This window comes from Sceloporus undulatus, chromosome 1 (genome assembly GCF_019175285.1).
Source record: "Sceloporus undulatus isolate JIND9_A2432 ecotype Alabama chromosome 1, SceUnd_v1.1, whole genome shotgun sequence".
Taxonomy (NCBI): domain Eukaryota; kingdom Metazoa; phylum Chordata; class Lepidosauria; order Squamata; family Phrynosomatidae; genus Sceloporus; species Sceloporus undulatus.
The window spans coordinates 22,444,427-22,457,853 of NC_056522.1; the positions used below are offsets into that span (position 1 = coordinate 22,444,427).

General features: G+C 41.4%; 1 protein-coding gene across 1 annotated transcript in view; it reads right to left on the reverse strand.

Moving 5' to 3' along the window:
* Positions 1–13,427, reverse strand: part of SLC8A1 (solute carrier family 8 member A1) — a 475,767-nt gene that overhangs the window by 400,194 nt on the left and 62,146 nt on the right. The window lies entirely within an intron of this gene.

Sequence of the window (13,427 nt, forward strand, 5' to 3'; positions counted from 1 at the left end):
AATCCTATGTAGAAAACATAAATAAGCATTGTTAAATAATGGCCACAAGGTCAAAGAAAGCATCCGAGCTTTAATTAAAAATTAATTTGGTTTAATTTGTAACCAAATATTCTACTATGGAACATTCTAAGTTGTAACGACTACCATGAGTCTACTTGGACACTCTCTCATGCTGCCTAGAAATGTGGTCTTGTTCCCCATGGCCACACGGAGTGGCACGTCAGGCTGGGGACAGTCACACTCATAGCCTCCAACTTTTCACAGATGAAAAATGGGACATGTGTGGCCAAGAAACATCAGAGTGTGGTCAAGATGGCAAAAGTAATTAGTGAGGAAGAATAGATGGGCTAGAAGAAGCTGCAGCAATTTGCTTTTGCCTGAGCTTACTGGGAACGGCAAGATTCTGCCTCCTCTTTTCTGTTCCCCTTTTGAGTTAATTGAGGACAAACTACCCTTTGGACTTTGATCTCAGTTTACAGCAAGTGCAATAAGCTGAAGACAAAGGGGGGAGGAGAGAGAAACTGTGACATTTTAGAAGAAGCGGGAAAAGCGGGATGACAAAGGATAAATTGGGACTGTCCCTGCGAAATCAGGACTGTTGGGGGGTTTGCTGCCTCAGGTTTAAGAGTGACACTGAAGAGGAAGCACTTCCATCAGAATGAAGTTATCTTTCATTTCACATTTTCCTGTATTTTCCAGTGTGGTTCTCAGTTCAGAAACATACCAAAATGCATACAACATTTTTTAAAAATTCATGCTTTACGAGAAAAGACTTACTGAAATTTGTATTTTGTGAGTAAATATATTCAGAAATGTCATTTAAAGCAGAAATGAGCAACTGTTGGAGATAGTGGGAGTACACTGGCCCTTCACATGGAGGGCCACACTCCTGGCTGAGCTTCCATGCCTGAATAATTTGTACTTGGTTTTTTTTAATGACCCCCAAAGGGCCCCATGCTCCCTAAAAAGCATGAAAGTCAATTTTCCTATGGGGTATGGCGACACTCTGAGAACGTATGTAAAAAGTCAGGGTAAGAGTGTAATGAGGCATATGTTATCTTAGGAGTCATTCAGACATAGCTTTTTTAGTGCAATGATGTGCATCATCTCACTCATGCATTCTGGGTTTGTTATTCACACTATGGGACTGCAATAATCCACACTGATGCACATCTCTGCGAGTTCGTTTGCTCACACATGATGTGAATGCATTCAGAACCCCCTTTTTGCAATGCAGTGTTTTATTTCGGGTCTATTTACATCAGATATTCACACTACTGATGATGCAGATCTTTTTAAAAAACATGGGGAAAACCCCAATATTGATTATCCTGGGTTAAGTGGGTTTTTGCCCCCCCCCCACCATTTGAATTGGGTGTATTTGGGATGCATGTGAACAATGGAGATTTAACCTGGGTCCATCCTGTATTATTTTCAGTGTCAATAACCCCTTGGTATCCTTCCATATTTTATGGGACAATGTGCCCCCCCCCCCCGGTCTATGGGAAATGTCTGCCATGAACTCAAGAAACTAAAACTTACTGTCTTACTGCAGAAATAATCCATTTTGAGACCACTTTAACTGCCATGGCTCCTAAGAAGAATTCTGTCCCCAATGAAATTTCCTTTTAGTCCCCAAGTAAAGTCCAGTCCACACTGCAGAAGGAATCCAGTTTGAGACTGCTTTAATTGCCCTGGCTCAATGCTACGGAATTCTGAGAATGGTAGTTTTGTGAGTCATTGAGTTTTCTCTGTCAGAGAGCTTTGGGGCCACAATAAACTACAATTCCTCGGATTCCCTGGCACTGAGTCAGGGCAGTTAAAGTGGTCTCAAACTGGATTATTTTTGTAGTGTGTCTTGGACCTGAGATATTTAAAATTGTTCACATCTAGGACTCTGCTGTGTTCACATTCCCTGGGTAACTTTGCTTGCCCCCTTTTCTTTGGTTGTGTAAACTGCATTTCTAAATGCTCAACTTGAAGTGGTAAGCCACCGCGACATTAGAAATTTGGGGACTGAAGGAAAATTTCATGTGGAGATCAGAATTCTAATGGAAAGGGGCTTTATTTTGCAGTCTTGGTGGCTATACCCTTGAAATGAACCCTGGGTAGGCTCTGGAATCCTGGAACTTCATTGTTTTGTGTGGATTAAAAATATGGGTTGATACAGAAAATGAGATGGAACTCACATGAAACTGACATGGACTAAAATAGATGGATCCTTCCATTGCTTGTGTCCACCTGATTCTCCAGTCTTCAGCTTCAGTAATACATGTTTTGTCCTGACAGAACATTTCCCTCCCTGCTCCCAGCCATTGTGAAGGGAGACCTATATCCTTTCTCATCTCAGACCTTACCCATGGATCTTAATTACTAGTGTTGCATCTTCACCTCAGGGTTAAAATTAGTTCTCCAGGAGGGAAATAAGTCATTTCAATTTTTAAAAACTGAGAAGACAGTGACCTCAGGCTGCTAGAGAGATATACTCTACTTATAATTCTCTTGAGCCAAGAAAGGTCACTGAATATGTATTGCAACAGTGAGTCTTTTGACAGTCAAAGAATTTGATATGAAAAGGAAAGTCAGCCACCCAGCCTAGAAGGGGTTGTAATCCTGCACAGAGCTGAGCAGCTTGAAACCCATTGCTATCTGTATGGTTTGGATAGACATGTAGAAAAATGACTCATAAATATTTAATATTTAAAACATGTCAGTGGTGGTGATGATGATGAAAAATTATGATGTTGATCCTGACGATGAAGAAGATATATTAAAAGCAAACTCATTTTCTGATGCCAAAATGGCACTAGCTTTGTATAACAGAGAGCAATCAGATAGCTTGGGATGCCTATTCATTTACTATGATTATTTCAAGGAAAATGATAATATAGTACATCCTTGAGGTACATATGGGCTACCTTCACACTACAGAAATAATCCGTTTTGAGATCTCTTTAACTGTCATGGCTCCATGCTATGGAATTCTGGGAATGGTAGTTGCAACTACCATACCCAGAATTCCATAGCATGGAGGCATGTCCATTAAAGTGGTCTCAAAACCGATTATTTCTGCAGTGCAGCTGTAGCTATGGTAAATGTGTGCTGTGCGGCAACAGCTGGTCTGATATATGCACAGTAAAACCAAATTTTATTATTCATAGCCTTGAATGATTGATTCTATTATTGATAGCACAGATGATATTACGTGGAGTTTTGACCCATGAACACTGCTTCTCGATGCATAATTGATTCTGTTGTGTTAACTGTTGGCTGCTGAGCTGTAATGTTGCCATTCTTTTTAAAAATTAGGATATTAAAATGTTATAATGTAGCAACCCCCACCCTCATTCTTTTAAAACAAATGCTTGGGAGAATCCTGGTATCTGCAGAAATAATAATGATAATTTAAAAAGAAAGCAAAACAAATCTATAGGAAAAAAATGGATCCCACTAAAAAAACAACCACAACCACACACACACACATAGCCTGAGCATATGGGGTGGACATGGCATTCTGCCACTATTGGGAATAAAAACCACACCAAGGAAGGGCGGGAAAAGGGAGCATGGCTAGCTGGCTGGGCCCCCAAACAGCAACACTAAATTTCACATCATTTTGCAAACAGTGAAGAAATCTGATAGAAAGAGAACCATCTCATTTGAAATGTGGTGCTGGATGAGAGTTATGGAGATACCATGGACTGCCTAAAAATACAAATAAATGGGTCGAAAAGCAAATCAATCCTGAACACTCCCCTAAAAGCCAAGATGACTAAGCTGACACTGGTGTACTTTGGACATGTCATGAGAAGTCATACTCATAAAAGACAAGAATGCTTGGTAAGGTAGAAGGCAGCAGAAAAAGATTAAGATAACATTGCAAGTGGATAGATTCAACCAAGGAGACCATGACCCTGAATCTGAAAGACCTGAGCAGGGCTCTTGATAAAAGGTCTCTCATTCAAAAGGTTGCCATAAGCCAAAGTTGACAACAGCATTTAACAACTACCACCTCCATCATCATCATCACTGGTAACTTTTAAGTCCAGCAAGACATGTCCGATAACACTGACATCTCAGGATGCAGCCACACTGCAGAAATAATCCAGTTTGACATGACTTTAAATGACATGCATTAATGCTTTTTAATTCTGGGAATTGTAGTTTTGTGTGACGTTCAATCTTTGCTGTCAGAGGGTTCTGGTGCTACAACAAGCTACAAATTCCAGAATTTCTGCAGTGTGGATGCAGCCTCAGTTATTTTTCTCAGTAGTATGCTTCATCCATCTTTTGAGAGCATCATATGGTAAAGGGAATTTCCCTGCTATAGATTCATACATGTGCTCCAGTATATCCACCAAGCTTTCAGTACATGGGCTGTCTCAATAAATGCACCAGAAGGAACACATTTACACAAATGAAAAATGCATGTGTGAATCTACTTGTAGACTTATGGGTGTATTATCAATCCTGTGTGTACTTGAAATCCTGCAGCTTGTGCAGAATTGGTGTATCTCTATGTTCCTCATGCTCTTCTGGGCTATGTCCAAGACTGCAATCCTGCAAGTGCATACCTAGAAGTAAACCCCATTGGAAACAATGGGACTTCTGATTGAACATAGATAGGCTTGTGCTATGAATTATATTTATTTACAATATCATACAAGACTTTGCCACATGCCATCTAGCCACTTAGCAGCAGCAATATTACTGTTGCTCCAACCAAAATTCACAAAGCAAACCATTATCCCCCAATGACAGCTTCAAATAACTTATATCAGCAAACAATTGCACCTGATGCCCAGTATGTAAGTATATCCTTTTCCAAACTGGTCACATGAAGAAGGAGAAATTGAATCCACTATTATGAGAAGAGAATGAAGCAATGGAATACAAAGAGATAAAGAGGGTAAGAGAGGAAACGTAAGCAGAATTCAAGTATCCTTGAGTTCCTAAAAGCATTAATAATATGATATTCATCCTGTATGTCTGTCATCTTTGTAATAAATGCATTGATTCCAACAGTTCTGAGATGAAAGCTGGGACAATTTTGGCCATCAGAATTTGATCCAAACAGTTTGGCCAGGCAGCAAAAGGTAAAAAGTTATTAAGGCCTCATTTCCACTACCTTTTAAATCAGATTGCAAATCAGTTTGAACTGGTTTAAATGACCCTGGTTCACACTTGGACTGAATCGCTAAAGCAATTTGGAGTGGGGAACCTAGACCTATTTAATCCACATTTTTTGACACTAATTTTTTCAGCATCTTTTTGGATAAATCGATTCTGCCAATACACATGGCTAACCCTGAATATGTTTCTATTATTTTAAGCAGATGAATCCTGGCATTTACACCCAGTTTGATTTTTCTGAGCCCGACAAGGGGAAGATTCTGTCCTGCCCTGCCCTCTCCCCATCACCACCAATGTTGAGTCAATTAAATGCAGATTATATTTGCACTTTGAACTCTGTTTGCAGCAATCGAAGTAAACCAAGGCCCCATTCCCACTGGGCAAAAAAAGCGGCTTATTTCGCTGCGATTCTGACTTGGATTCTGACTCGAATCTGACCCATCGTTCCCATTAAAAACGGGTGCAAACAGACCTGTTTTCATTCCCATTGGTATTTTCCCTGTGGTAATTTGAGGCGAGTTATTTTGCTCCCCATTCCCATTGCCCTTCCGGAACCTCTTTTTTTTTTTAAAGCAGCTGTCAATCAAGCGCTTAAGTGCTTGATGTCATAGCCAATCAGTCGCTGAGGCACTTTTTCCCTCCGGGAAAGGGAAAAGGGAGCCACTCTTTGCTCCCAATCCCTTGGCGTCCAGCCTCTTCTGTGTCTCCCCAGACTCCCTCTGGGAAAGAGAGAAGAGGAGCCTCTATTCATCCTAAACCCCTTGCATCCAAGGCTCTTCTGTGTCTCCCCAGACTCCCTCTAGGAAAGAGAGAAGAGGAGCCTCTATTCCGCTCAAATTCCTTGGCGTCCAGGCTCTTCTGTGTCTTCCCATAGTTCCTCTGGGAAAGAGAGAAAGAGCCTCTATTCCCCCCAAGTCTCTTTGCCTCCCCCTGGGCAATTCCTTGGGCTGTCTGGGGGGCAATCATGCAGGCATGTACTGCAAAGCCCATCTGATGCCCAGGTGCTCAGGCAGAGTCAAAAAAAGAAAAATAATAATAATAATAGTTAAAAAATGGTGTTCAATGGCTCTCCTCACACGTTGCTCTATGAATGTGAAGCAGAGGGGAAGTTTCAGGGGGAGTAATGTGTTTACTGCATTTGGAGCTCAATGTAGTGCGATCGCCTTACCCTGCTTCCCAATCCACTGGGGGAAAGGCTATGTGAACAGAAGAAAATGGCGCTGGCAATGCAGAAAGAGAACAAAGAGGGTGACACCCTCAGGCCAGCCCCTTGAGCACTGCTTCTCCCATCCCCAGGTTCCCAAATCAGACACCCTTTCATTCCCATTCATTTGCCCCGAATCAAGCCACTATTTTTTAAAACTGGTTTATCGACCTAAAATTCGGATTTTTCAGGATAATTCGATTCAGATTCGAATCCCAATGGGAATGATATTGGAGCACTGTGAGTTGAATGCACGCTCAAATGGAAACGATGCACCCATGATTCGCGTCCTGATCCGTGTTATAGGCCAGTGGGAATGGGGCCCAAGAGTAAAGGGGGAAAAGTGGGAGAAGAAAAGAGAAACTGGGACATTAAAAAGCACCTGAAAAAACTGGGACAAAAGTAGAGTAATCAGTACTGTCCATGTTAAATCTGGACAGTCTGAGTGATTGATTATGTGATTGATCGATATGGCTTCTGGATCCCACTGCTGGGTCCCACTGTAGTCTTTGAATTCACTGCCTTAAGGAGTAATAAATTATTACCAAAGCAGGCAGATCTCTGCATTAATCTATAAATGTTGACAGTGACATATGTACAAAGATCTGTCAGGGTTTAGGATAAGACATTTTCTGCAGCTCAGCTTTATCAAGGCATGGGAAACACACACAAGGAAGGTAAATGCCAGAAATGAGACTGATGTTTTCTGATAGGAAGCAGATTCTCTTTTGTGTGAGAACTTGCATATGGTATGTGGTTTTCATCTAGAAGCTAATAGAGGTGGCATCCACAGAAGCAGGAAATGGGCATTGTTCTGGAAATCAAAGAAAATGAAACCTGATTAATTGTGACGGAGAGGACTAGAAGGATGACTGGCAGCATTTCTACATCTACCCTTCACACATATTGGCAAAGCTTGACAGCAAAGCATTTTTTAAAAGATTACATCCAACAAGCTTTGCAAGACAGATTATTTGGAGATGGGGTGGTTGTGGTAGAGGAAAAGATACATATTGCAATGATATACCAGTTAAATCTGCACCCTGCTTAGGTCAGCCATCTCTAGCTAAGTGACCTCTAGATGGTTTGGAATACAATGCCAAATGTGGTGAGTTTTAAACTTCTCATCAAAATGTGCAGGTTTACACATGTTTCCTCTAACTTGGAAAACTGATTATGATGTTACTCCATTCTGCTGCTTTATTTTTTTGATGTTGTTGATGCGTGCCTTCAAGTTGTCTCCAATTTATGGCAAGCCTAAGTCCAACCTATCTTGAGGTTTTCTTGGCAAGATTTGTTCAGAGGAGGATTGCCATCACCTTCCCCTGAGGCTGTGGAGTATGACTGGCCCAAGGTCACCCAGTGGGTATCCATGGCTGAGTTATGCTCCACTATTTATATATATTTTAGAAGTGTTGTTTAAAATGATATTTAGTATATAATATTATAGTGTTATGAGCATTGGACCTTTAAAATCCTTAGTGTGGATGGCTTTCCCTCTCATGACCCTATAACAGAGTGCCTGATGGGAGAGATGACATGGCGGCAAGACGAGCGCATCACATACATAGATCAAAGAGGGCAAAATAGGAGTTGCCAACAGGAAAAGTCATTCACACATTTGGGCAGATTTATGGCCCAAAATGTTTTGCCAGGCCAGAGCTATTGGATGACCAATCTCACCTTGGAGACTGTCTATAGATCAAGCAATCTTTAATATGTGGATTTGGTTTTGCTTTGAAGTAGGGTAAACAACTCTCCGCCTGAGGCAAGATTTTGCCTATTTAAGGTCCCTCAAATCCTTTGCTCAGTGTTCTGTGTTAGGGTCCAGGAAAACTCCTTGTCTGAGTTCTGATATAGTTCCAATCGTCTAGCCATCCCCCCTTCTCCCTTCCGTGCAGCAGAGCCTTCATCAATCTGGAAGTTGGAGCATCGGACCATACAGGTGAATATCACCATTAGTCCAGCCTCTTGTTACATATCCAACGCTAACTTACTGTATTCATAAGTTCTTGGGTGATGGTGTGAGTGTATGATTGTCTTAAGTGTGTATGAATAATAAACAGGGGTCTATTTTCATAAATCTTGTCTCTGTTGACCTATTATTACTTTGGTTACTTCCATATACATAGGACAGAGACCAATCCTCTATTTGAGCTAATGATAAATTCCCTAGACCAAGGTCTCATTATTACAATAGTAAGGAAATTATCATACACAGCTTTGAAACTGCAATTATAGTTGTAAAATAGCACCTTTGGCAATACTTATCACACAGTGTTATGGACTCGTAGCTATTGTGTTTGCTAAGTGTGGTTGATGGGGGAAAACCCATCAATAAGCTCCCAATCATGCTGCTATGGCAGTTGCAATATCAGCAATCAGATGGGAGTATATCACACGGAGCTTTTTGGAGATTTTCCGGCTCAGTTCCGACGTGACTGCACTTCCAACAATGCACATTCATGTTGTAATGTAAATGTGTTATCAGACGCCATTCCTTTCTATGGGAGCTCCTTGAGAGGTGCTTCCGCAGTGATTCCAAAGTGACTCCTCATTTTGGTAAAACCGGGAAAAAAGTGACTTCACAGAATTCGCTTCCAGGCTCACTTTGATTGCACTGCAAATTGGTCTGGTGTGGAAAACCACTCCGATGTCACTCCCCCTTGGCCCCCTGCATCCTGCTTCATCATCCCCCTCCTCCTCCTTCATGCCATCTCACCCCCTCTGCCACCCTGCAACCCATCCCATCCCATCCCCCATCATCCCCTGCCTTCTCCTCATCCCGATCCTGGCCCCAGCAAATCCCAGCGAGCTATCCCATCATCCTCTGCCTTCTCCTGCATCCTGATCCTGGCCCCAGGGACACCCAGTGAGCTATCCCATCATCCCCTGACTTCTACATCCCAATCCTGGCCCCAGGGACCCTCAGCGAGCTATCCCATCATCCCCTGCCTTCTCCTGCATCCTGATCCTGGCCCCAGCAACCCCCAGCGACCTATCCTATCATCCCCTCACTGCTTCTTCACCCCATGAAGGATGACAGCTAAGGAGGGGGCAGGGAAGGAGGACAGTGTCCAGAGCCCCACTGAGCATGTGCAAGGATGCTGATTTGAATCGCTGAACCCTCCGGTGTGGTAATGCAATGTGCACTCACTCAGCTTTGCTTGAATCCGCATCACGTGACTTGCTTGGAATAGAACTGACTTTGCTTCCCCCTCAATTCGGAAGGGCAACAGAAAGGCAACCAGGTGTGGTGCGGTAAAACATCACGTTTTAACCTTAATTCGCATTGCTAGATAGGAGTGACTCTGGATCTGGTGTGAAAAAACATCAAACCCCCCCCATGTGTGATAAGGTCCATGGTGTCAGTGTCTCCTCCTCTCCCTGTTTCCCTATTCACAAGCAGCCTGATTCCCTTAAAAACATTGTAGAGTGGACTGTTGGAATTTGGTTCCAGGACCCCCTGTGGATACCAAAATCTGTGGATGCTCAAGTCCCATTAAATCCAATGGCTGAGTGAAATGGTGTCCTTTATATAAAATGGAAAATAAAGGCTTGCTATTTATAATTTTTTTGAATTTATAATTTATATATTTTTTTTAATATTTTCAATCCGTGGATGCTTGAATCCATGGATAAAAAAATCTGTGGATATGGAGGGCAGATGGTATAGAGCAGGGTAATATAACATTTGCTATAAATTAATCTATTCCTCTATCAGTTAAAAGACAGGTGATCAATCAACTAAAAATTCTGCAGCTATAATAAAAATGTAACATAGGAAACAGGCTCCAGTTCAGACACATTTGTCTCATCTGTCTAGTGTTAGAACTCTTACATATGTTCAAGGCACAGTGATCAATCTCCCCCAAAAGAATATTATGAAAAGACAGAGAAGCTCACACTTCACAAAATCCTGATATTTTCACTAGGGAAGAATAATGTGTAGTTCAAAAAGCAGGGAAATGAGAGAGGTAATGAGAGAATTGATGAAGTAATGAAAGCACAGATGAAACGATCTTCCACAAATGCCTCCTCCAATTAATAAGGTGACATTGGGTGGTCTTCCCTATCTCTCCTCAGCCTAAATTGGGGCCTGCATCCCATCTCATAGGATGACAGATCTGGGCAAAAGAGTTGGATCAGCAGCAAGGAAACTTTAACTCTCCAGATGTTTCAGTCTGCCAGTATGGACCAATGGTAAGGGTTTATGACTGTTGCAATCAAAATTCTTGAGAGCCAAAGATTTCCATACTACTGAGTTAGAGTGTTTCCACACTGCACAATTATAGCTGTTTGATACTACTTTAACTGTGGTGGCTGATTACTATCATATCTTGATATTTTCAGTTTGGCGAAGGATTTGGAATTCCCTGCCAGAAAGTGCAAGCCCCAACCAACTACAGTTCCTAGTGTACACTGGGTGCCTGCCTACACTATAGAATTAAATTGATGTACAGTTGGCCCTCCGTATCCATGGATTCTTTAACCACAGATTCAACCATCCACAGCTTGAAAATATTCCAAAAAGCAAATCTTGATTTTGCTATTTTATATAAGAGGCACCATTTTAATGTGTCATTGTATATAAAGGGATCTGAGCAGCCATGGATTTTGATATCCATGGGGAGTCCTGGAACCAAACCCCAGCAGATACCAAGGGCCCACTGTATTTTACAGTCCCTCTCTTTTCAGGGTACCTTGATGCTTTCTAAATAGGTCACCAAACTGCAACTTCCAGGATTCCATGGGATAGACCAATGACACTGAAAATGCTATCCAACTGCAGAGTAGCTACACTCTTAAATGCTGGTAAGGAGGCACATAGGGATAGATGAAGCTGCCTACTACTGGGTGGGACCAATGGTCCATCTAGATCTGTGATGTCAACAATGATTAGCAGTGGCTTTCCTGGAGTGTTTCCCTGCCCTTCATGGAAATGCCAGGAAATCAAACCAAGGTCCAGTTGCATGCAAAGCAGGCGCTCTACCACAGAGTTACACCTACAGTCCCTTCCCTAGTGGTTCAGCGCTCTTTCATGCCCCATTGCTAGCCATAATTTTACCTTGACCCTTTGTTACCTTTAGAAAGGAAAAGAACAGGCAGTGCCCACTCCACCCATCACAGGTGGCCTGTCAGGTATTTTGTTATGAAGGCATTGATTTTGTAGGCTTTCTTGGTAGAAAATCTAATTGAAATGTTTCATTGTTTGGAGTAGGGGTTGAGGCAGAATTAATTTCATTTGCATTTTAATATGAACCAACCTAATTTACACTTTAAAAACTAATATGCAAACTGGAATGCAATTATCCTTACATTCTGGCACCTCTTTGACTTTTGCAGGATAGTTTTCCATTAAAAATGTATACCAAAAAGACGCTACTCTGTGCCTTCAAATCATTTCCAACTTACGGTGACTATCACAAGGTTTTATTGGCAAGATTTGTTCAGAGGGTGCTTGCCTTTGCATTCCTCTGAGGCCAAGAGAGTGTGACTTGCCCAAGGTCACCCACCAGGTTTTCATAGACTGGTTCAAATCCTGATCTCCAAAGTTGTAGTCCATTGCTCACACCATTACACTTGCTGACTCTCAGCAAAAGATATGAGGGAAAATGTTTTTTAAAAAACCCAATGCATGCATTAGTCTCTAATAATTAGAGAAATATCCTTGCCAAAAAAAAAAAAAAAGTAAAGGTAGGATTTTTTTTAAAAAAAGCAAATCATTATTGTTAAACCATTGCTGGCGAGCTAACACCAAACAAACCTCTTTGGATCATTGGCACGGGACAAGAGTGAAGGTGACATCCCCCCTTTTAAACCTCTGCATGAATGTGTTGGCAGGAGTGAAGTATCCCTGCATGAGAATATGAGTAGTGGTTAAAGCTGAATCCAATCATCCCCCTAGATGGAAGTTGGGCATGGGGTCAATGGCTGGTGTGAGAGCCTGTACATAGTCAGGACAATAACCTTGTCTGATTGTGAAGGCAATATGGATGTGGAGTGATGTTTTGGTGAGGTAGGAGGAGGGAGGTACAGACTGGTTTGTTTTTAGATTATTGCTGAAGAAACAATGTCACTTTCTAACTTGGGGTACTGAGGATGCATATAGCAGTGTACTATGTGGGTAAGTAGTTGGATCAGGATTTATCAAGGTTCCTCATTCATGCTTCAAAAAAGTGTGGTAACCCAGTTTCTATTTTTATCTTTGGGACCCCCCCCCCTTTACATCTACATGCAGACATCGTGCCCTTCCCTGACTCAACCTAATATATGAATAAACATATTTTGTTTATTTAGTGTGAGTATTTTCATTTGTACATTCATGTAGATTCATATTTTAACATTTTATAAGGAAATAAACTTCATTCAAATTAGAAGTTTTTTGTGGGTTTTTCAGACTATGTGGCTGTATTCTGGAAGACTTTATTTCTGACATTTCACTTGCATCTGTGACTGGTGTCTTCAAAGAACAGTTTTATTTAAGGAAATTCAATATTTAACTCGGTGCATATGTAAACTTAGCACATAAAAATTTGGGAAGAGAAGGAGGAGGGATCAGAGTTTCTAAGTCTCACACACTCTTTGAGCAACTCTTTCACACATACAGGGATTCTGCTCCACTCTCTGAGAAACACTGTAATCCACTATTTGCTGCAGTTATTGTTATCTACCTTCAAGTTAACTTCTACTTCTAAGTAAACCTATTGCAAGGGTTTGCTGACAAAATGTGATTGTTGTATTCCCCATTACCATGTATGCATGCAAGAGCTGGATAGTGAAGAAAGTGGTTAAGAAGAAAATCAATTCATTTGAGACGAGATGTTGGTAGAGAATGAGGATACCATGGACAGCCCAAATGACAAACAAATGGGTCCTAGACAGATCAAGCCAGAAATTTCTCTGAAAGTAAAAATGATTAAGTTGAGGATGTCATACTTTGGCCACCTCATGAGAAGGCACGACTCACTGGAAAAGACAATAATGCTAGGAAAGGCGATGGGATGTAGAAAGAGAAGAAGACCACATACCGCTGCTGCTATTATTATTATTATTATTATTATTATTATTATTATTATTATTATTATTA